Source organism: Peromyscus eremicus, chromosome 14, assembly GCF_949786415.1.
Source record: "Peromyscus eremicus chromosome 14, PerEre_H2_v1, whole genome shotgun sequence".
NCBI lineage: Eukaryota > Metazoa > Chordata > Mammalia > Rodentia > Cricetidae > Peromyscus > Peromyscus eremicus.
Window position 1 is genome coordinate 40,449,519 of NC_081430.1, and position 25,561 is coordinate 40,475,079.

Consider the following 25,561-nt stretch of genomic DNA (forward strand, 5'->3'; position numbering starts at 1 on the left):
ATATGTGTATAACTATTTCAGAATTGTTTAAAAAAGGAAAAAGGAAAGAGAGGAGGAAATAGGGAAGAAAGTATCTCTTAAATTATATTATTATTAATCTAATAGAAGAAAAGCAAGAAGAATGGAAGAAAGGGAAAGAGTGTAGGTACAGTTTCTACAAGCCCACATCTATAGTTATTAAAGATAAACCCTCAAATATGAAGAGCATTATGAAGTGCACAGGTGCCCGTATTTCCCATATGCAGACGCTGACACCCACAAGGCCATTGTTCACAAAGAATGATAACAATTTATGGCATTATGAGACTGCTCAGTCACAAACACACTCTGGACAAGACAAAGCCCCTAACTTTCCATTATCTCCGAGGGTCTAGAAGGCTGCAAAGGTGTAAGGATAAGTGGTCCAGATGAGAAGCCCCTAAACTAGTGAAGTATGAGGGACAAAGGCTACTGCATGATTCACTGCGGTGTGGAGGAAAGTATTTTAGGACGTCCATTGTGTTCACTTTCTTTTAAATATCTTTTTTTAATGTTATAAAAGATTAACTAAAACATCCACTAAGTTTCACATTTATAGACAAAATGTGAAATGCAATCTATTTGTCAATAAGTATACAGGTATATCAGCAGCACACAATTACGCTTTTAAAGAAATATGATCAAACACTTGGAGAAAGCCAACTCGGAGCAGTAGGCATGCGTGGTTCACATACTTGGCATGGGTACACACACACACACACACACACACACACACACACACACCTCCTCCCATCCTTTTGTAAGGAATGGCCATTATAATCAGAAAAATGATCTTGGCTGTCAGTCCAAAAGGAAAAGTAGTCATCGCAAATATGATCTATTATTCCCTTAAACGCTTCTATTTATTTGGGCACTAAATCAATCACATGCCTTCATTCCCTGGTGACAATGCCAACACCCTGTTCAGGCTTTCTCTGATGCATGGAATCTAACGAAGCTGGCCCCACCATTTCCTTTTTTGTTTTCTATAAAGTTGAAAGCTAGCCTTCTGGTTCTGTGGAAACTATAAAAGTGAATAAATAACTGCTATAGTTGCTGCCAGGGTCACGGGTTATGTAACCTCATAGGACAGTTTTTTTTTCTTGGCTGGTGCTTAATGAACAATGAACAATACAGCAATGTCAAGAAGGGGAAGCCTATGGGATTACAGCCCATGCTGGGACATCACTAGCTTTATAGCAAGTGTGTTTTGAGTTAAATGTTTAAATCTGATGTTCAACGAACAGCTTTTTACTGTTGCTTTCAGAAAAGTCCTACAGTTCCTGCAAGGTCCAGAGAAAGACCATATAACATAACTTAATAATGAGCAAGGCAGATGTGTGTGTTGGGGGCGTTCCTCTGCATGCTCTGCACCCCTTCCCTACTCCTTTGGATTACAACTTCATAACTGTTCATTAGGGAACTTCTCTCCTTCCAGATAAGTTAAGAACATTGCTTTATCTGCACGTACAACTTTACACCAGAAGAGGGCATCAGATTCCACTACAGATGGTTGTGAGTCACCATGTGGTTGCTGGGAACCGAACTCAGGTCCTTTGGAAGAGCAGCCAGTGCTCTTAACCACTGAGCCATCTCTCTAGCCCCCAGATAAGTCTTTACAGATTGCAAAACAAGGGCCTCTGTCCATAATATATGTGACTCCAACCAAGACTCCTTTTGGAAATCTTGAATGGCTTTACTCAAAGACATGCAAATGCTAGGGTCTAAGTTAGTCAGATGGAGGATCGCTAAAAAGCTGGCAGCACTTGAGGTAACATTGTCTTGAGAGGGTATGTGGTGGCACACGCTTGTAACGCTAGTGCTTGGAATACAAGGTAGGTTCAATTGAGGTAAACCGTGAGAACCTGTCTCATTAAACCAAGGGCAGGGGATGCAGTTCAGTGGTAGGATGTTTGCTAACTTCCTTGCACAGGGACCTGGATTTAATGTCCAGTACCACAAAAAATAATAAAATAAAATAACAAAATTGACAAGTTTGACTATATCTGTGGGACACCAAAAAGGACCAGGATTCTTCCCATCTCTACTCATACTCTGGGTCCCCCACTGACTATGAGTATGGTGCTGTAATGTATTCCCACTAAGTATTAAATTATGTACTACAAGTAGAAATTGGAATACTTGTCCATTTGGGTCTTACTTTTTTCCAGCACTTGAGACCCTGATACCATTGTGTGAGTGACCTTCTAGGGCATGGGTCACCATGTGGAAGAGAACTGATACTGTGCTTAGCCAGTCAACTGACTACAGACTCCATGAGCAAGTAAGTCCCCAAGGAGACCCAGGGGATGGAATCACTCACAATTGGCTGGGCCCTCTGTCATCTATTAAGAAATGCCTTATGGCTGGATCTTATAGCGGTATTTTTCTCAATTAAGTTTTCCCGTTTTGATATAACCCTAGTTTGTGTGTCAAGTTGGCATGAGGCCAGCCAGCAAACTAGAAAATATTTGGAAGGTACAGAAACACATACAGATAATGAAGAACACCCAAATTGTGCTGCTGTTTGTAATGATTAACATCACTACTGTAGTGTACTATATTCAAGCTGTATATTGCACACACAAACACCCATAAGCACACGTGTAGGTGTTATTATGTAAATTCAGTTTTAGAGCCTGCTTTCCAGCCATGGGGGCAACATGTCCATCACCCCGTTACTTAGGAAAAAAGAGGCAGCAGTTTAAGGCCAGCTTTAGCTACAGGTCAAGTTCAGGGCCAGCCTGGGCTACATGAGATCCTGTCTCAAAAATCAAAATGAACTAAACATTGGGTGAGAATTTTCACGGGATGGACAACATTCATAAATAAGTAGTGCAAAGACAGAAAAAGAAGGATGTAGCTAGAGTTTTCCTGCCTGGCCCACAGTCAAGACAAATCTCTCTCACCTGCCAGTCCCACAGCCACTCAGACCCAACCAAGTAAACACAGAGACTTATATTAGTTACAAACTGTATGGCCGTGGCAGGCTTCTTGCTAACTGTTCTTATATCTTAAATTAACCCATTTCTATAAATCTATACCTTGCCACATGGCTCGTGGCTTACCGGCATCTTCACATGCTGTTTCTCATCGTGGAGGCTGGCAGTGCCTCTCTGACTCAGCCTTCCACTTCCCAGCTTTATTCTCCTCCTTGTCCCACCTACACTTCCTGCCTGGCCACTGGCCAATCAGTGATTTATTTATTGACCCATCAGCAACACATTTGCCATACAGAACATCCCACAGCAGAAGGAAGCTGTTGCAGAGCCTGATTAGGCTGTTAACGGACACATCAGGTACACTGGACGAGGATGGAAGGTGGACCATTAAAATATCCATTCTGGTATGTACATATGCAATATTTGGCTACCTCCATGGGCTCATACAGGATATATGAAAAGTAATAAAGTGTGATACTGGACAGAGGATGAGTGAAATTGCTGGGTTGCTTTAATGAAGTGAATCTGATTCCAGTTGACATTTAGAGACAGGGGCTGGAGTAGACCGTGATGAGGTAATGTGATCAGGCTGCTATTTTCAAATCTAAAGCTTCTTGCCCAGCTGTGACACACTGGGACATGTTGACAAACAGATTGCCTTGTACTCTTTAAAACAGTAGCCTTGTGCCCCATACTTAGGGCATTTCCTAGGGATCAGCTTGAATCTCCTTTGTAGCTAAACACATAGCAGAGCAGTATGTGGGTACCTGTCACCTCATCTTTGCGTATATAATAGAAGACATCAAGCTAATTCTCACTAAACATGTGCTACTACTACTACTACTACTACTACTACTACTACTGCTACTACTGCTGCTACTACTACTACTACTACTGCTGCTACTACTGCTACTACTACTACTACTACTACTACTACTACTACTACTACTACTACATAATATGCTAGGTATTCTGTCCCGTGAGGAACCCAAATGGTTTTGTTAAACCCTGAGACACCCACCTACCTACCCAGGGCAGGCCCTACTGTAACTATATTTTAGGGATGGGGACAGGAAGGCATAGAGTTTCAGTGATCAGCAAGAGTCAGACAAGCAGAGAAGCTATGATCTGAACCAAAGAAGTGCATTCACAGGGAGCGTCTGGTCAGAGGAACCGCCTATACGCAGCATTGAGGCTACAACTTAGTGTCACTTGCCAATCCCAAGCAACTTTCTTGTTTTCTTTTGTGCGGGGAGGGCAAAGGGGGATGAGATGAGACAGGCTCTCATGTAGCCCAGGGTGGCCTTAAACTCCCTTGGTAGGTGAGGCTGTGAACTCCTGATTTTCCTGTCTCCACTTGCGGAGTGCTGGGATTACAGGTGTGCGCCACTGCATCTGGTACTTTTCTTGATTTCTGAGTCTCAGTCTCTTCCTTTTAAAGACAATAACTTACCTTACACACTGCAAAATGGATGTGAGGCCCAAGTGGGATGCATGGATGCATTTGAGTGCCATTTTTAAAATTTCATGCTATATCACTTAGGTGCTTTTTAAAAAAGATTTATTTTATGTGCATTGGTGTTTTGCCTGCGTGTATGTCTGTGTGAAGGTGCCAGACCTCTGGAACTAGAGTTACAGACAGTTGTGAGCTGCCATGTGGGTGCTGGGAATTGAACCCAGGGACTCTAGAAGAACAGCCATTGCTCTTTAACACTGAGCCATCTCTCTAGCCCCAGGTGTTTTTTGTTTTGTTTTGTTTTGTTTTTTTAATTACAGATTTATTTGATGTGTAGTAGTGTTTTGGTTACATGTGTGTATGGATGCTGCATACATGCCTGGCTGGGACTCACAGAGGCCAGAATAGGGTATCTGATCCCCTGGAACTAGAATTAAGGGCAATTGTAAGCAGCAGCCAGTGCTCTTAACCACTGAGCCGCCTCCCAGTGTCCTCTGGCGACAAGGTCTCATTATGTAGGCTATATTTAAACTGGAGAGTCTCCTGCCTTAGTCTCCCAAGTCCTGGGAAAACAGGTGTGCATACCGACAGGAAGCTGGATGGTCTTTCAGCTTAAGAATATGTTTCTAAGCCGGGCAGTGGTGGTACACGCCTTTAATCCCAGCACTCAGGAGGCAGAGGCAGGTGGATCTCTGTGAATTCGAGGCCAGCCTGGTCTACAGAGAGAGATCCAGGACAGCTAGGGCTACACAGAGAAACTCTGTCTCGAAAAACAAAAAACAAACAAAAAAAGGTTCTAAGCTTAGTAATCAATAGGTGACGATAAAAATTGACGTACATTGCCATGTATATTAAATATTGAGGACCATCTCAATATATACAGAAAGTGATCCATCTATCCAGGAACCTGTCACTAGAAAGGAAAAAGTAATGTTTATTTGGACAAGACAGTGACTTTGTATGGGCTCACGGTAGGGACACTAGAGCCATGGATAAAACCCACGGGAACTGCTAGCAAGCAAGAGACACTTCCCTTTGGGGAAGAGGAAATGAACAATAAAAGATTTGTGGCTCTGTAGAGAATGACTTCCTGCTCTATAAAAACAAAGCATGTGGCTGGAATTGAGAGCTCAACTCCTGTCTCCAATCCTCATACCACCCAAGGCCAGTGTGAGAGGGGTGTCCACTCTAGACCGCAAAAGTCTCAACTGCATCAGATGGCTTAAACTGCCAGACTCTGAGGGGCGGCCTTTAGATAGTCATCATGGGGAAAGCCGCTCTTTGTTAGAGGCTTAACCCTGCAGGCATGGTTAAGTCCTGACCTATGCCTTGGTCTCACTATACGCTGGCATGCTCTGCCATGCACTTCATTTCCCACCCTGGCTAGTGAGCTGCCAGGGAGGAGAAGTCAGAGAAAAGCCCTTGTACTTCACCGTTATGGGAGTATCTAGAGAAAAGCCTGCCATACTTCACTGTTATGGGAGTATCTAGAGAAAAGCCCATCATACTTCACTTCTCGAAGTATCCAGAGAGAAGCCTGTCATACTTCACTGTTATGGAAACATCTAGAGAGAAGCCCTTGTACTTCACTGTTATGGGAGTATCACCCAGGAAACTAACTGTGACTTGCTAGCTTTGAGATTCCCTGCTCACTTGAACACGGCTTGAGCCCTAACCTATGGCACGACCCTGTGGACCCCACAGAAGCTGTCTTAGTCTGAGTGGTTTATGAGAAAGTTAGCAGAATAGGACCTGAGAGAGAGCAGCAGACGCCTCCTTAAGTACCCATTCAGAAGCGTGTACCTATGAGCTGCTGGCTTTGTGCCCAGCTCACAGCAATGCTCAGCTTAACCAGCATGGGATACCCGTCTGCAAATGTCGGGAAAGGAAGCCAGCAACAGGTATTGTCATTCAGATAGAGCCAGCCTAGTGAGGCAGGCCTCAAATAGCACAGCTTTCTCAATACAGAAGGGCTCTCTTTCTGCAGAGACTAGAAGGCTCGGGTGCACTTAAGATTTTAATATAGATAGCAGTGTAGGTATGGTGTTCCTATGATGGTATAGACACTAAAGCGTTTCTGTGGTATGAGCTCAGAATCTTTATGCAAGGCTCATCCCAGTCAAACTAGAACCAGGAAAGGAAGAACATGCCCACTGTGCCAAAGACCACAGTGCCAACCTCTGCCAACCACACAGCTTTGCATATGTATAACTGATAAACTGATGGTGAATGGGTGTTGACGTGACTGAATCAGCAGAGCAAACACCTCACACAGCTCTGTGAGGTACATGAGAATGGGGGCTGGTACTGTGCCATCAACAGGCTGTGGGTGGGGAAAGTCGGTGCCACTTACCAAACCCCAGGCCCTCACTTATAAAACGATGCCTTGTAGCCATGTGGTAACAGCTAGAGATAATGTAAACGAGTGCCTGGCAAGAGTCTTGCATAGAATGGACATCTAAGAAATAGCTCTTTCTGAAATTATAATTAACATAATGTATAGCCAGCAATGGCTGTGAGTGGTGGGAACAAGATGTAGGCTATGAACGGATGGCTTCTGTTGGAGAGATATTGGGCGAAATGGGTTTTAGCCTGCTTATGTGGTATGCTAGTCTGAGAGGAGATATAACTGGGATGAGAATGTGAAATGTTATGTACCGAGTAGAGGATGAGCAGAGAAAAAGAAGAAAAGGAACCCTGCAGCTTTCAGAAGAAACACAAGCTACTTTATTACCAGACTATAAACAATTTGAAGGTAAAGGCTCCAGCATTCCATTTTATCTTTCCCGCTGTTTTTATTCATTATTAAACTCTCTCTTAGAATCTAAGATATTGCTGGATCAGGCTCTGGGCTCACTTGCAGGTGTGTCTGTGAGTAAACACAGGAAAAGGAAGCCAGCAGCGTGGTGTGGGGACAAGCCATCGTACTGATAAGCAGAAGTGCCCTTTGCCCCAATCATTTGAGTCACTGCACCACCAAACTAACACACCGTGACAGGTCCATTCACAGTGACACGAGGTCATTCCATGAACAAAGCAAAGCCCCAGGAGAGGCTTCAAATCTCAACACAGGAAGAATCTGTCCCCATTTGTCACTGTCCCCAGTGAGCTGAAGAGGTAACATAAAACACTATACAGCTCTGACTTAATTCATCCTCAGGACAAGGAGAGATTTCATTGTCTATAGATGAAGAAAAAAATTAGCTTAGGCAACTCATCTTTGAGCAAGAAAGTTTCCAATCAGTTTCAGAATCATCCTCTTCATCAAGCTGAAGTAGAACACACAGAGAGAAAGGTGCACATAGATATTCATTCACAACAGTACATGTCTGGGGACATCCATTCATGTCCCCAGAACCTCCATGAGAAACAAGAGCCTTGTACTTCCTTTCAGTCAGTCCCCTGAAGGGTGAACACTAACCTACTTCTATAACCACTCCATGAGTTTTCTAGACCAGCCTGGCCTTGAACTCAAAAAGATCTGCCTGCCTCTGCCTACCAAGTGCTGGGATTAAAGGCCTGTCACCACAGCCCTGCTGTATTTTTCTATTTTTTAAAAGATTCGCTTACTTATTCATTTGTGTGTGTGTGTGTGTGTGTGTGTGTGTGTGTGTGTGTGTGTGTGTAGCCAGAGGATTTCTTGGGTCCCACCTATCATTCAGAGGGTTAATATTTTTTATAACTGCTCGGCCATTAGCTCAGGCTTATTACTGACTAGCTCTTCCCTTAAATTAACCCATAATTCTTATTTATGTTTAGTCACATGGCTTGGTACCTTTTCTCAATTCTGCCTTGTCATCTTGCCTCCTCTGTGTCTGGTTGGCAACTCCTTACTCTGCCCTTCCTCTTCCCAGAATTCTCCTCGTCTGCTTACCCTGCCTATACTTCCTGCCTGGCTACTGGCCAATCAGTGTTTTATTTATCAACTAATCAGAGCAACACGTATTCACAGCATATAGAACAACATCCCACAGCATGTGTGTGTGTATGTGTGTGTGTGTGTGTGTGTGTGCGCACGCGCGCGCGCGCGCGCGCAAGAGTTTCTGTGCACCATGGGAGTGCAGGTGACCTTGGAGGCCAGGGGGGCATTTTAATCCCCTAGAGCTGGAGTTAGAGGTGGTTGTGAGCCTCCAAGCTTGGGTGCTGGGAACCAAACTCAAGTCCTCGGCAAGAAAAGCAAATGCTCTTAACTACTGAACTATTTCTCCAGCTCCAAATTCATATTTTCCCTATCAACATGGTTAATCTGGAATTTCCCAGTGCTTTCTTATAGAGGCAACCGTTTAATATTTGACTCGTCTCTACTGATGATGATTTTAACCTCACCTCCAGACCAGGCTTCTGTACAGGCTCAAACACTTGAGCCCAGAAATGCTCATTCTGGAATATTGGTAAATACACAGACGTATCTTAGAAATTAGATCCAAGTTTTAACACAAAACTAATTTCTATTTCATATGCACTTTATACATATAGCCCCAATGCAATTTTATATATTTTTAAATAACTTGAACATGTGTCTACTTCTAGTGTGATATCTGAAAAAGCTTTGGATTTTAGACCTTTGGAACATTCTAAATAGGAATGCCTGGGCAAGTCACTACACGATTATGTATTGTATTCGACTTACTTCTTACTACACTGTTTTAAGTACTATGTGTGGACTATGTTACTGAATCCCCCTAAGAACCCTACAACCGTTATCAGCCCATAACAAACAACCCACAGTTAGTCAGGATTCAAATCCAGACACCGTCAGTTTGCTTTTTCTCATCATGTCCCTGTCTCCCCTCCCTTTTTTCCACTTCTGTTTCTTTAGATGCATCCTCACCATTTTGCTCAGGCAGGCCTGGCATTTACCACATAGCCCTGGCTAGTCTCAAATTCACAGAGATCTTCCTGCCTTCACCTCCCAAGTGCTGGGATGATGGACCTACAGCACCATGCCCAGTTTTTCCTTTTCTTTTTGCAAACAGTTTATTAAAACATCAAGCACAGAGAAAAGAACATAAATTCTAGCTATGTTTAAAGCTTAATACATTTTGTGAAGACATTAACGGATCCAAAGCCAGAACACAGCCAGCACTCAAGAAGACTTCACTCTGTCCCATTCCTTCTGCCAACTGCCCCCTTCTCATAATCACTCTTGTGACTGTGAACATCGTACGGTACCTTGCATGATTTTGAACTTTCCATAAGCAAAAGCAGACAGTATACTGTCTTTATGCTCAGGAGATTCATTCACACTGTTGCATGTGATATATGAACATTTCTGTACTATATTCAAGTGCATGAAGACAACAGTTTATCCCTTGGCTTGTTTATAGACATTTGATAGCTTCCATATTTGGGCAATTACAGCTGGTGCCTCAGTGGATGTTCTTATACATACTTCAGTGCACACAATGTATTTGGATGTATTATTTGAGTATGCTAAATGGGACTGGTCTGGCACCCAGTATGCAAAGCCACTGTATCAAATTATACTTCCATCCACAGTGTCTAAGTGCTCTGTTGGTCTGTGTCTTTGCTAACGTTTGATATTGTGGCTGTTTTCACTTTAGCTGTGGTAGTACCTCTGTAGCATGTTATACGGCAGATTTATTTGGCTCTCACTGACTACTAGTGAGGATTACATAGCACCCTGTTTCATGTTTGATTGGTGACTTGGCTATTCTCTTTTATGAAGTACCTCTTTAAAGTAATATTTATTATTATTGTGAGAGTGTCTGACTGTGTCACAGCATGCCACAGCCTACATGTGAAGGTCTGTGGAGATGGTTCTCTCCTTATACCTTCAGGTAGGATGTGGGAATTGAACTCGGCTCACCAGGCTTACACGACAAGCACCTTTTCCCGGTGAGCCATCTTGCTGGCCCATGACGCTATCTTTACAAGGCTTTTGTTTGTTCTTTGCTATGTTCCTGCTTATTCACAGAAGTTTATTTATGTACTATAAGTGAGTTGTTTGTCAGATATACCTGTTGGCAACGTTTCTTCCTACACAGTGGTTTCCTTTTAACTTTCTTAATAGGATGGCTTTTAATTAACGGACGCTTTTAATTCAAATATGATCTAATTTATTGATTGTTTTCCTTTATGGTTAAGTGTTTTCTGGGTCTTATTTATGATTCATTTGGAAGAGACTTCTTAAAGAGACTGACTGGTGGCCACCGTGTACCGTAAGTCATTGTGGAGATCTTTTCCTGGAATGAGCTCTTCAGGAAACCAAAAAAGCATGTTGTTCATTCTGCAGGGTGGTGAATGCTTAGAAGAACCGCCTGCAGGCTCCAGCCCGAGCTGCTCAGGCTCTTGCCCCTCTCTGAGACCGGCTGTTCCACTTGACCCTTCACCTGGCCCTTCATTCAGCCCTGTGAGTAGCAGCCACCAGCCCTCCCCCACAAACTCTCCTTTGAAGCTTTCTCGCTGGTCAACATTTGTTTCAGTTGCTTGTCACCGAGGTGGCCTACTGGTTCCTTGACTCCCATTTTCTTCACTTGGTCTCCATGTTTACCCACCACTCTACCGACCATTTTTCTAATTGCTGGGATCTGACAAGTAGCAATTCAAGGGAAAAAAGGGTTTATTTTGGCTTAGAGTTTATAAAGGGATATAGACCATCATAGCAAGAAGGGTATCGTGGCAGAGTGTGAGGTCACGTTGCCATGGGAGTCAGGAAGCAGAAAGCTGACAGGAAGCAGGATGGGGCTATAAAACCTGAAAACATGTGCCTCACCCTCAGCGACCCATCTCCTCCAGCATGGCTCCCTTTCCCCCTCCCGCACAGAATGGTTCCCAGACCTTCTCAAACAGGTGAGGAAGGACTCCAATCCACAAACCTATAGAGTGGCCATTTTACACTTCAGCCACAATGATCCCAAGCACAACCTGAACAATCACACTATATAAATGGAAAGTTCACCTTCAAGGAACTCAGTCCTTGTCCACTCACAATCACAGCAGGATGACTTTAAAGAACAGGCAGGCTTCTGAGATGCCCAGGAGAAACAATAGCACGCTCCTGTCACTAGCCTTTAGGGCAGAGAAGACAGGGAAAACCCAGCTATCACTGGGTATCAATACAGTACAATAGAACACTCACCCTCTAACAAGTAGCAGCAAAGACAGCCCTGTAGCTGTGCCCAAGTAGCGTAGTTATTATCTTTCCAGCTGTTGGCTATCATAACAAACACTGATTTATTGAAATGGAAGGGCAAACAGTAATTAGGTAGTTTAAAGGAGCCTTGCTAAGTAAGCATCAGCTAGCAGGCACGGGGAAGCACACACCTAAGAAAGGTGTTTGGGGACTCATCGCGGGGAGCATTCTCTCCAATCCTCTAGGGCCAACACTACCACGAGACTGACCAACAAACAGCACAAGCCACGCCTCCGCATGCGCCTGAGCTAGTGAACCACGCAAACACTGACAGGGCCAACTAGGATATGAGGCATGCCTTGATGGCATCTCTCTGGAAGGGCTTTCAGAATGCCGATGTTGTCTTCAGCCTGCCCAAGTGGTGGCAAAACTTCATCCCTTGGCATTGACTGAGTGTAGTATTTCAAAAACAGTCAGAATTAAAGCTGATGAGTAAACTTCTGTTTTTAAAGGGGCACCAGAGTGCAGTATAGAAATCTGGATCTGACTGTCTTTTAGCTGGTGTCTGACAGTGAAGCTTCGCTTCAATTTCCTAATGCATCACGAAGGATTAATATTGTACGGCATGGGTGCGGTTGATAGATAGGATAACATATCTAGAGCTATTATAGCTTTTATTTTATTATTGTAAGGAAGAAGAATGGCTTTTGTCTGTTGAATATAAATTGGTTTGGAAAAGATTTCCCTAACAGAATTTTATGAGTTTCAACCATTATTATGGTCATTAGTCACCGTCAAGACTTACATTTACTCTGGATTTGTGCAATCCAGCTCAGACCCAGAATTATTTTTAGTACTTTGAACCAGCAAGACCTAACCACAGCGACCATGTGCTAACAGTAGGGAGCTCAGCCATAGGGATTCTTCTGGGTGTCTAACAGGTTCTGAACCTAGCATCTTGTGGGCTGTAGAGGGAGCCAGGAAAAAAAAAAAAAAAAAAAAAAAGGGCCGTTTTTCAGACCAGGAAAAAAAACAAAAGAATGAATGGAGGAAACAGACATTCTCAAGGAATAGATATGCTCAGAAGACATGGTTCTATGCAGAGATGTAGAGAGGTTGTTAGGGAGAATAGGGACAGGTGCCTTTCTTTCGCTAGTAAGCTTTAGTGGGCTGTGTCTTCAAAACCCGAGACAGCTGGCTGCTGTGCAGTGCTGGCCAGGTAGAACTGGCTGACCTAATAGGAAAACGAAGGGTACAATCTCTCCCTGGCATTTGCCTGCCCTGCTTTTATGGGACTAGAAATAGATTGTCCAATACCCCCCAGATCAAGTAACTTTGAGTCTCAGTATCTTCAGCAAAAGAAATCATATTGACATCCCAGTACCATGAAAATTAAATGAGATCTCAGGAGAAATATTTATCACGCTGTCTGGCACATATTGCTGCTTGACTGAGATGTTGTTACAGTAATTATTATTATTGGTTTTACACAAAGAAGAAAATACCAAATATTGGGTCTAAATTACAGTTGAGAAACATTTAGTCTAGTCTGGAACATTCTTTTTTTTTTTTTTTTTTTTTTTTTTTTTTTTTTTTGGTTTTTCGAGACAGGGTTTCTCTGTGTAGCTTTGCGCCTTTCCTGGAACTCACTTGGTAGCCCAGGCTGGCCTCGAACTCACAGAGATCCGCCTGGCTCTGCCTCCCGAGTGCTGGGATTAAAGGCGTGCGCCACCACCGCCCGGCCTAGTCTGGAACATTCTTAATTTGCTGAATTCCTTTGATCAAATACTATAATTTGAAGGATGGTGTTTCTTCAAATGTTACCTTATGCCTTCTTCTTATTTTTAAATCTTTTTGTGTGTGGGTGTCTGACCTGTATGTATGTATGTGTACCGTGTGCATATTGGTGCCCATGGAGGCCAGAATGTGTTGGATCCCCTGGAACTGGAATTGTAGTCAGTTGTGAGCCGCCACGTGGATGCTGGGACTTGAACCCAGGTCCTCTAGGAGAGTAGTCCATGCTCTTAATTCCTGAGTCATCTCTCTAGCCCTTTACTTTCTCTTTAAAATCCATACCAAATTTGGAACTTGATTTAGTTAAGAGGATTTTTTTTAAAGTTGCTTAGTAGATTATTTAGGGTCTGTGCTCTTGTAAGGTAAAGGATGAAGTCCTACCATGTAGTAGTGTTACAAGGCCAATCTCTGGATCGTAAAGGAGATCAGGTATTGCACCACGGTAACCATGGCTGTGTATGCAGGAGCACGAAGTCTGTGGGAATCCCTCAGGGGGAAAAAAAAGGAACTATTAATTTTCTCATTCCTGTCTTTTTGGAAAACAGACAGATGGGTTTCCCCATGGAGAGTCAGAGATAAGTGCCAACGACAGGAAAAGACTCAGCCAGAGGTGGTGTCATCTGAGAATCCTCCACACAGGTCATCTTCCTTACACTTCAAAACAGTGGCTCTCTAATTGTTTTATGCCCTGATAATGATGGGGACATAATAGGCCAAGAGATTGTACCTATAGGTCCCTAAAGTCCTGCCCTTTGGTTGCAGAATTCATTTAATACCCTAAACCCTCAACTCTACCTTTTAAAATAAGAGAGATGGTTCAAGTGATCTTGTATTAATGACAGGATGAATTCATGTCCATATTTTCAAGACCCATACTCACTCTTCTTTTTTATTATGAAATGCAACCTGACTTTCCTTCTTCTTTTTCTTCTTTTTTTTTGTTTTTTTGTTTTTTTTTTTTTTGGTTTCTTGTTGTTTTTTTGAGACAGGGTTTCTCTGTGTAGTTTTGGTGCCTGTCCTGGATCTCGTTCTGTAGACCACGCTGGCCTCAAACTCACAGAGATCCGCCTGGCTCTACCTCCGAAGTACTGAGATTAAAGGCGTGTGCTACCACTGCCCAGCGCAACCTGCCTTTTTATCAGAAAGCATTTTTAACAATTCACAGCTTCGATGAGGCACAAATGATGAACAAATAATAATAAAACATGAGTTCATGTTAGCATGTATATACGGTGCTCTCCTGTAGTCACCACAAAGACAGCGGCCTCCTCATCATTACACTAGCCAGCTTGTCACTTTTTGTTTCTTTTACCATCTGTACCAACGACAGATACAGTATCCACGGACCCTCGTCGGATCCTTTAATTCTAATCTGTGAACAGCTAAGACTCTGTGGAGCTGCAGATAGATGGGCCAGCAGCAGCAGCTTCTACCAACTCCTTGTGGTCAACACGGGGGGTGGGGGTGGGTGGGTGGCAACATCAGCAACAGTCCAAGTTTGAGTTACACAAAGCTGAAGTCTCATGGACCTCCAGGAGTTATGCAAAAGTTAATCACGGATAGTCAACATCCATCATGGACTTACTGTATGCCAAGCCCTTGGGTCATGTGCTTTATATACAGCACCAAGTTAATGCTCCATTGGTGCTCCTGTTTTGTGGGTTAGAAAACTAGTGATGGAGAAGGTTCCTGACCACCCGCAATGGGCTGTCAACTCTTTCACAGCAGAGGTAACAGGAAAGCTCTGGCTTCCTCTCTCCCCTGTGTCCTCTTTCCCAGGTCCTGTGGTTCACATCCCTTTCTCACAAGCCTGAAAGTCCTCTGAGGTCAGATGCCTGCGAAAGTTTGATCCCGGGTCTGCTCTTTGGCTTTTTTAAAAAAGCATTTCCTCTAAGTGCCGAGTGGTTGTGTGACGCCTATCTGCTTCCAGCATGAAGTCCTCCGGCAACATTGGCCTGCCTTCCTCCTTCATCTGGGCTAGGCATTTATGTGGCAGGTTTAGGATAGGATCTGAGCTAAAGAGCAAGCACATGAGGACTTGGAGAAGGGAAGTTAGTCTAGAACCTAGATTCACTTCCTGGAAGATAGAGTAGAATTCATATTCCTTTTCCCACCTCGTATAATAAAAGGCCATCATATGGTCGAGCTGGAAGAGGGGTGGAGTGGGAGAGCAATGAAAGAGACATCTTGATAGAGGGAGATATTATGTGGTAAGGGAGAAACCTGGTGCTAGGGAAAGTTCCAGGAACCCACAAGGAAGATCCCAGATTAGACTACTAGCAATAATAGTGCTGAGGGTGCCTGAACTGGTGACTACCCTAACTGTCATCATAGAGCCTTCATCCAGTAACTGATGGAAGCCGATGCAAAGATCCACAGCCAGGCACCAGGCTGAGCTCCGGAGTCTAGTCAAAGAGAGGGAAGAGGGATTACATGAGCAAGGGGAGTCAAGAACACGATGGGGAAATCTACAGAGACAACTGAACCAAGCTCAAAAGAACTCACAAACTATAGACCAACAGCTGTGGAACCTGCATTGGACCCGACTAGGCCCTCTGCATATGGGAGACAGTTGTGTAGCCGGGTCTGTTTGAGGGGCCCCTGGCAGTGGGATCAGGATCTAACCCTGGTGCATGAGGTGGCTTTCTGGATCCCATTACCTCTGGTGGGGCACCTTGCTCACCCTTGATGCAGGGGGGAGGGGCTGGGTCCTGCCTCAACTAAATGTACCAGGCTTTGCTGTCCCCCTTTTGGAGGAGGGGATGAGGGGTGGGCCTGAGGGGAAGGGGGGGGGGAGGAGGGATGAGAGGGGTATCTGTGGTTGGTATGTAAAATGAATAAAATTTTTTTTTAAATAAAAAAAAAAGGCCATCATGGATACTCAAATTGTGTAGCATAACGCAAGAAAAATGACACAGGAGGGAGACTGTGGGGTTTAGGTTTCCATCATCCCCAGTCCTGCCTGGCCCCCGCTGCTCTGCTCGGCTCTCCTCTCACCGTGCACCAGTACAACCCGGATACCAAGAAACGTCAAAGATGAAGAGATGTTTCCAACTGGAAATGGCCCAAAGAGAAAAGGCTGTCCTGTCTCTCAGAAATATCTATTACAAAATTAACCGCTGGGCATAGAGGCCCACACCTTTAATCCCAGCACTCCAGAGGCAGAGGCAGGCAGCTCTCTGAGTTCGAGGCCAGCCTGGTCTACGGAGTAAGTCCCGGAACAGCCAGGGTCACACAGAGGAACCCTGTCTTGAAAAATCAAAGAACAAACAAACAAAAAATTAACACAATGGTCCGGTTATTGTGGGGGAAAAAGAAGTTGTTAGATTATTTGCTTCTCCTAACAACTCTATGAGAAAGATATCGCTGTGAGTTCAAGATAAGATAAATACACTGAGGTGCAGAGAAGTTAAACGATACAGCTGCTAGGTGTACAGTAAAAGGATTTCCCACCGAAAAGAACTGGATTTGCTTTATTCCGTGTTTTCCTGGATAAGTCCACAAACAGGCAGATTGCTAGGAAAGCCAGCGAGTGTTTATAGCAGACCTTCTCTGGAACTAGCCAAGGGAAAGCACCATGACCTCCCGTACTACTTGGTGTGATTTTGTAAAGGAGGGAGCAGCCAGCCATACTGCTGGGGAAGACATATGTGCCTCATGACTTGGCTGCTTGTCAACTCAATTATTTCCTGGTCTCTGGCCAGCATGACACACCACACTGCCTCTACCCAAGTAAATAAGCTATGTGCATTGTGTGTGGCATCTGTGCAGCAGCTAGGTATAAAGGCCACCCGGCACACCTTGCATTCTTGGCTGAAATTCCTTCCTGTCTATAAGGAAGAGAGATTGTGTGGTTGTTTGAGTCATTCTTCTCTTCCTGAAGTGGCTCAGGGAAGACCAGAACCTGGCCAGGATTGAATCTGTTGAGTGTGGGTGGGACCAAACTTAAAGGTAAGGCAGGCTAAGGAAGGACATCTCTGTGCCAGCAGGTGCTGGTAAAAAGGACATCAACTGGGTTGGGGATTTAGCTCAGTGGTAGAGTGCTTGCCTAGCAAGCACAAGGCCCTGGGTTCGGTCCTCAGCTCCAGAAAAGAAAAAAAAAAAAAAAGACACCAGCAACATCCATTCAGACAACTGACTCTGTCCTTAGACCTCTGGACCACAAGAGAAACGACCAGTTTTACCCACCCTAACTCTTACCAAGGCTTGTTCTATAGATAAATGGAGGATGCCTGGGCTTTATGAGCCTAGAGATTTCAGCCTTTTGACTAACCCTAATTTGCTTAGGCAAACTCCCTCTGAAATGGAAGATTGACTGAGACCTGAGGAGTTGTATCTTCTATAGTGATCAACTCCCTCCAAGCTTCTTCTTCCCAGGTGATAACAGTCCATCACACCGCAAACCTGAGGAATTCTCATCCTCCCTTTCCGGCACCTAGACAAAGCCTGGGGCTGAGAATGGCAATGGTCCCTTGGGTTTTTGTTGTCTTTTGGGGGGGCAGAACGAGCTATGATTTCATGGATCATTTGGTCTGTATTTACCATAACTGCACTAAGTTACAGAAACCTGCCAAGTCTCTTGAAAACAGAAATACCTGTCTGGTTGTTTCTACTTTTTGGTTTGCTTGTTTTAAATATAATCATCCTTTGGTAACAAATTCAGCACTTCTCTTAAGAATTCTGTTTAGTTAAAAAAAAAAAAAAAAAAAAAAAAAGCCGGGTGGTGGTGGTGCACGACTTTAATCCCAGCACTCGGGAGGCAGAGGCAGGCGGATCTCTGTGAGTTCGAGGCCAGCCTGGACTACAGAGGAGTTCCAGGAAAGGCGCAAAAAACTACACAGAGAAACCCTGTCTTGAAAAACCAAAAAAAAAAAAAAAAAAAAAAAAGGACCCTACTGGTATATAATTACCAAGGTTCAGCCTCATGTTTTTCCACCTCTCTCTCTCTCTCTCTCTCTCTCTCTCTCTCTCTCTCTCTCTCTCTCTCTCCTACCTCTTCCATTCTGATATGCTTGTGTGATCTTCCAAGGCCTCTCCTCATTTCATAGATTCTGCCCCAAAAGGCAGTCAAAGAAATTGAAAACCTGTCTAACAACCAGATCAGTGATAAGAATTCAGGCTTTGGGTCTGAGGTAAGGGGTGGGGGGGCTGTAAAAGAAAGAAAGCAAATCGAAAGACTCTTGAGCACTGTGGCCAATAGACTCATAGGGACTCCGTAAAGCCAGGTGCACACAGCGATTCACCTCTCTTCACGGAGTGACTCTGTGAGGACAGACAACAGTGAGCATGTCAGATGGGTGCACTCCCTGAGTCCCCAGTCATATGGAATTTTAAAAAAAAATCATTGAAAAATGTTATCCTAGAACTCACTCTGTAGACCAGGCTGAACTTGAACTTGGAGAGCTACCTGCCTCTGCCTCCCAAGTGCTGGGATTAAAGGCATACATCACCACTGCCCAGCCTAGAAGTCACTTTCAAGTCTCTCATTATCCACATGATGTGATGATGTTAAATCCCCACATCAACAGCCAAGGTCACTACTGATTAGGATAAGCCGTGAGTTCCTGGCCCAGGACACAGTACCCTTATAATTACATGGTCATGGATCACAGTTTAAGGGATACCAGGGAATTCAAGGCTGCAATGATGAGACCTGGGAACTTAGAATAGATGAAGAGTTTGGACTATATTGAATGGTAGGTATATTGTGGTTTAAGTATAAAAAACAACTCAGTTGAAATTTTTGGTGGTGAGGGGTTCTGGGAATTAAACCCACGGCCTTGCTCATGCTATGCAAGTGATCTATCACTAAGCTCCTCCCTTACCCTAAAAGTGCATCTTTTAATAATAAAATCCAGTGTTTTTTCTGAAGAAAGACTCAATATGCTGCTTAATCACCAGGCATTTGTAAACCAGATCCAGAATGAACCAGGCAGATTTCTCTGTGTGCATGTCTGCCAGCACAGTGAAAACTGAGTTGAGCTGTAGAAGCAATAATAGTACTGTGTAATAAGAGCAATTCATCCAAAATGATTGTTAAAGTCCAGACTTTGCTGCCCTTCCAGAAGACCTGGGTTCAATTCCCAGCTCACAACTATCTAAACTCCGGTCCAAGGGAATCTGATGCCCACTTTCTGGCCTCCACGGGCATCAGGCACACGTGTGGTCCATAGACATACATAAAGGCAAATCACAAATACACATAACAATTTTTTTTTTAGATTAAGATGCACTAATTTTATTCATTATCCCAGAAGGAAGTAGAATTAGCTCCAAACTCTAATTATTCCCACACCTGAGATTTCCTTGCCTCAATAGAGGCCCTAAGCTGCAGCCCCGAGTAATAGGCTGGGCATTTCTGTTTGTGAAACCTCTCCTGAAGTCAATCCCACTCACCAACTTTCCTTCCCAATGTTCCTATCACAACACTCGCCATCCAGGAAAAAAGAACCCCTCCATTTCTCACTGCTGTTTAGCTCTCGGCAGTAAACTACACAGGCAGCATATTAGTCAGAAGGCCTGATAACTGTGGAGGAACAACCCACATCCTGGCCCACTCGGACATCTCCAAACTCAACAGTAATTCAGGAGCCTCTCTATCTCCAAACGGTAGCAAAAAGAATAAAAGAAAGTTCCAAATGCGGCCATGACATGTCTCTGAAAAGATTCGCCTCATTAAAAATGGAGGAAAAGGTTCTACTGACTGCATACTAAACCTCCACTCCTTCACTACCTCAACACCTCTTCAGGGGACAAAAGATTGGAAATGTCCCTCCAGTCAAAGTAAGATTTCTCTTTGCCTGCCCATGATTCTTAGCTCTAGATTTGCATTAACGGCTTTGCTTCTTCAGGAGAGTTGCTTCATTGAAACGTCACAGAAAGCAGCTGTCCCCCAGACAAAGAAGTTGCCTGCCACTCAGGCATTTCCAGTAGGCAGGCAGGCAGGCGACAGGGCTGGCAGAATTCTCAACCTGTTGCTATAGTAGCAGGAAGAATGTGATTCAGGCAGCTCTGCTGAGATCCAGATCCAAATCCCTCCAGCTCTGTGAGAGAACATTAACCCTTCCCTGGCCCTTCCCAGGGGCAGAAATACCTGGGAAGAACCCTGTTTCCCTCCATGCTGGATGCAGTCACCTTGACATCTAATCATTCTGTCATCCATCAGATGCCTGTTGATTTACACATCATTATGTGGGTCCTGAGTTTTCATGGAAAACAAGCCAGGCATAGCCCTTGGTATTAAGCATGAAGGAGGAGGTGGATATTAAGTTATTGCTAAAAACACAGTACATTATGTAGTATTAGCATATTTGAGAGACATGAAGTTTCAGCAAAGACATGATCAGAAAGCAAAGACATCACCAGAAAACAATCTCTCCAAGATAATCAGTATTCTGTACTTGCAGAAGACTCTGTATGCTCTGTATGTTTGTGGGTGTTGATTTGACAAACAACATCACTAAAAATGCCTGCCCCAATGCTCTCATGCCTCCCACAAATTAATTTAAAAGTTGTTTAATTAGCCGGGCGGTGGTGGCGCACGCCTTTAATCCCAGCACTCGGGAGGCAGAGGCTGGTGGATTTCTGTGAGTTCGAGGCCAGCCTGGGCTACCAAGTGAGTTCCAGGAAAGGCGCAAAGCTACACAGAGAAACCCTGTCTCGAAAAACCAAAAAAAAAAAAAAAAAGTTGTTTAATTAAATCAAGTCCTGTCGCCCGTCCGTCCGTGTCCCCCGTCCCCCCCCCCCCCCCCGGCATAAAACATAAACAGTATAATCTGTTAAGAGAATTCTGGTACATGATTGCTGAACACAAGGCCATGGTCCCTCATTTGCAGTCACCTGGCAACGGAGAGGCCAGGTACTACTACTTAGAAAATACACAAAGAAGCAGTGTCCAGGCCATCTAAAACAGTTCCCACCCCCAGTTCATATCTAAGTTCAAGACGCCAATGAAAAAGCTTTGGGAAATACACCTTAGAAATGACCTATGTCTAATCCAGGCTTCTTTCCTTACACTGTGGAGTAGAAATCTCATGGTGTCAAACACACCTCCTTGCTCAACTTCCTTATTTCTCACGGGGGGGTGGGGGGGGTGGGGGGGTGGGGGGGGTGGGGGGAGCACAGACAGAAGGAAGGCGGAGCTTCTCAGGAGGCTAACTGAGGTAAGCAGGTAATATTATCTCATAAGCTTCTGGTGAAACAAGGCAGCAGCAATCAGACTGCAAAGCAAGAGCTAAGAGGGGCTTAGGGAGAGCGCTCTGTGGGTAAGACTGCTTGCTAGACAAGCAAAAGGACGTGAGTTTGAATCCCCAGCAACCACACACACACACAAAGTCAGGCAGTCACACACTCCTGTAATACCAGCATGGAGGGAGTGGGGTAGGGGAACACACTGATTTCTGGAGCTCCCTAGCCAGCCAGCCTAGCCAAAATGGGAGAGCTTTAGTTTCAGTGAGAGACCTTGCCCCCCCAAAAAAAGGTAGGGGCTGGTGTAAGCCAGCACTTGGGAGGCAGAGGCAGGCAGATCTCTGGGAGTTCAATACCAGCAAGGCCTACGTAGTGAGACCCTGTCTCAAAACAGAAGGAAAGCTCCTCTGAGCTGGCTGCTAGGTGTGATCCTTTGCTTCTCAGTTGTGCTGAGCTATGAGGTAAATGTGATGCCACACATAGGATGCAAAAGCATAGAATGATCAACAGCAAGGCCTATCAACTAGTGGCCTGAAATAAAACGCTCTGTTATTGTTCTTAGTAACACTGTACACTGTGGTTTCCACCCTGGAGAATATCTGAGAACCACAGTCCTGTATTAAAACACTGATTTCCTATCTCACCAGGAGGTGTAGGCTACAGTTAAAGAAGGAGGGAAGATGAGGGGGCTGGAGTGATAGCTCAGTGGTTAAGAGCACTGGCTGCTCTTCCAAAGGCCCTGAGTTCAATTCCCAGCAACCACATGGTAGCTCATAACTGTCTGTAAAAAGACCTGGTGCCCTCTTCTGGCCTGCAGGAATACATGTAGGCAGAACACTATATACATAATAAGTAAATTTTTTAAAAAACAAGAGGGGAAGATGAGCTTTCAGAAACAGACATTCATCCACATATCTTAACGAGATGGGATAAAACCCCCAACAGCCGGACTAGATAGAAACTGGTTACCTCTTCTCTCTCTCTTTGTATATTCTTCTCTCATACAATACATCCTGACCAATTTCCCCACCCCAACCACTCCTCTCCTCCAGATCCTCTCCTCCTCTGTTCCCTTTCAGAAAAGAGCAGGTCTCCCAGGGATATCAACCAAACACAGTATAATAAGTTTCAATAAGACTAGGCACAAGCCCTCATATTAGGGCTGGGTGAGGCAACCTAGTAGGAGCAAAAGGGTCCCAAGGGCAAGCGAAAGAGTCAGGGACTCCCATTGTTAGGAGTCCCACAAAAACACCAAGCTAACAACCACAATATATTTGCAGAGGACCTAGCACAGACCCATGCAGTCTCCGTGATTGCTGTTTCAGTCTCTGTGAGCCCCTATGAGCCCTGTTTAGTTGATTCTGTGGGCTGCATTCTCCTTAAACTGGGTGGTGGTAGCACAAACCTTTAATCCCAGCACTTGGGAGTCAGAGACAGGAGGATCTCTGAGTTTGAAGCCAGCCTGGTCTACAGTGTGAACTGGTTATTTTTTACCAGAGAAAATAAATGGTAACTAAGGGATGTCATAGGACCTGGAGTAATGATGCCATCGGATGCTAGTCTCCAGGAATTGGGGAGGAGACAGCCCACCGAGTGACCTACAGGCTTACGATTTATAGGACGAGGTAGGTGGAAATGGAGACATTCCATAGAGATTTCAGCCAGCCAGTTCTCTGCAGCATTTCCTTTCTTTTGAAATCTCATCCAATAGATCACAACAGAGTCTGATGTTACTTCCACATCTCCAGGAACAAACAGATTGGCTCCAAAGGTGGATACTTCCCTGCCTCTTGGCTACTCAGGGATTCAACTCTAACTCCGTGATCCTTTCCAAAGGAGGAAATGGTATGATTCCTTCACATGCCCTTTCCCCACAGAAGGAGAGATTTAATAATCCCACTGCCATTTCCCACGCTAAGAAAGTAGATCTAGTTCCCTGACCTTTGACACTAGACTTGGTCATGTAGCATGCTTTGAGTACTCGGATGATAGGAGCTTGAGGACACAATTAGAAACTGGAAATGGGACACCATAGATGGCTTATGTGCTTGCCCTTGCCATCACCATGAGAATACACGCTGTCACTAACAGTTGGTACCAGGAAAAAATAGAATGAGAGGCATGTTTAGTAAAGCTATGCCCATGTGAGCTCAGCCTAGAATTATCTGGTTCCCCTGTTCAACATGCAGCAGGGTGAAGAAATGGGCATTATTGTATTTCACAGGGATCCTGTAACAATATTGATTTTTTTTTTTTTTTGAGATAGAGTTCCTCTGTGTAGCCATGGCTAGCCTATAACTCATTATGCAGACCAGACTGGGATTAAAGGTGTGCCCAGTCTGTAGTTGTTTGTGGCAACAACCAATACACCCAACACAATACTAGTTTACCCGTAGTCAAAGAGTTAAAATAGTGTTTGCTTTTCCCTAACATGTAATAAAAATAAGACATCTCTGGTAGTTTTCTCCATTACTCCATAAATTTGGAGTCCTATTACCTTTCTAATGCCCAAGACTCATGAGTTCATGCCATGTTCTAAGCCCCAGAGAACCCAAGGGTAAAGATTACATAATTCTAATTATCAATCTGCACCTGTGATTTTTTTTTCCCCATCTAGCATCTGGGCCAATGTGCTTTCCCTGAAGACAATAATAAAGTATATTTCTGCAGTTGAAAGTAGAGCCAGTAACAAATTCTGAAGCACCAAGTGTTGCTTGCTTAAGTACTGGACAAACTGGAATCGTTGCATCTAGTGGATTGGCAAAACCAACCAGTTACTACTAGCTGTTAATCTTGGCCAATCACCAGAGCTTTGCACACTATAGAGTCTAAATCGCCATCAATAGATATTTGATGAAATACTGGCACAAGACACAGGCCTGTACTGTTAAAAACCACCATGGCAGTGGTAACAATCATAAGACTCGAGGACCTCTCACCCAACACCAATTTAACAGAACTCCATGTGCTGACCAAATCAATCCTGTGATGACATTAGTTGATACAAAAAATGTGCACAGGAACCAAGTCCAGGTAGACCAAATGTATCAGTTAATTGAGGGTTGCATAACAAACCAATCTATATTCTAGCCTAAACCAATAAGTATTTGTTAGTGGTCATCAGTCTGTGGTTTGTCTGATCTCGGCTGGGCCATCCTAGTGTCTGGACATCTGGCTGGTACAATCACTATCAGCTGGTGGAAGTGGGTTTCTGAGGCACTCACTGTAAGCCATTCCAAGGTGCATCTACTCTAAAAGAGTAAGCACAAGTATATGAGGTCTCCCAAGATCTGGACTAGGGAGCACACACTTTACTTCTGCATGTCTACTGGCCAAAGCAAGTAACGAAGCCAAGCTTAGTTCGGAAGTCTGGGAAAAACAAACAGCACCACTTGGTAAAAGGAGCCACAAAATCATGCTGCAATGGAATAGATTCAAAGAGAATGACAGGACCGCCCCCCCCTTCTTTTTGCAATCAATTTATTACATAGAATGGGGTGAAAATGTCAGCTCCAGCCATGTGTGATTCCTAAGCAAGGGCCATCATTTGGACTTTCATCTAGAAAAGATCCGAGGTTCTCACGTTAAAGCTTCATCCCTATTTCTACTTCTGCCTGTGCTTGCAGACGCATGCACATACCCCTTAAAATCCTTACGACCTCAGCCTTGCACCAAAGCAGAAGCAATCTGTGTGCCTTCAGCACGTTGTATATCATTGTTTGGGGGCATCTGAATATGTGGGTGACATGAGAATCTGGTCAGGGCAAACCTGTCTCTCTGCAATGTCTCTTCCTGGCGTGGGATGTGACTAGACATGAAATGTGACGTCGCTGATGAGAGCTACATCCTCGGAGAATGTGTACAACCTTAACATGAGGAGCACCGGAGCATGAGAAGAAATGCTACATGACAAAGATAACATGTAAGAGCTGCAAACAGCCCAGAGAAGCAGGAACACTGGAGCTTGCTGGAGACTACAGGCTGATGGCTATTATACCTTAGCCACAGACTGCCGGCCCAGCTAGCTAGTTTCTTCCCTCTGCCTCCCTACTTCGTTTACCCTTGCTC

General features: G+C 44.3%; 1 protein-coding gene across 1 annotated transcript in view; it reads right to left on the reverse strand.

The window, feature by feature from the left end:
• Ston2 (stonin 2) overlaps window positions 1–25,561 on the reverse strand; it is a 152,036-nt gene that overhangs the window by 20,174 nt on the left and 106,301 nt on the right. The gene's annotated exons all lie outside the window — the stretch shown is intronic.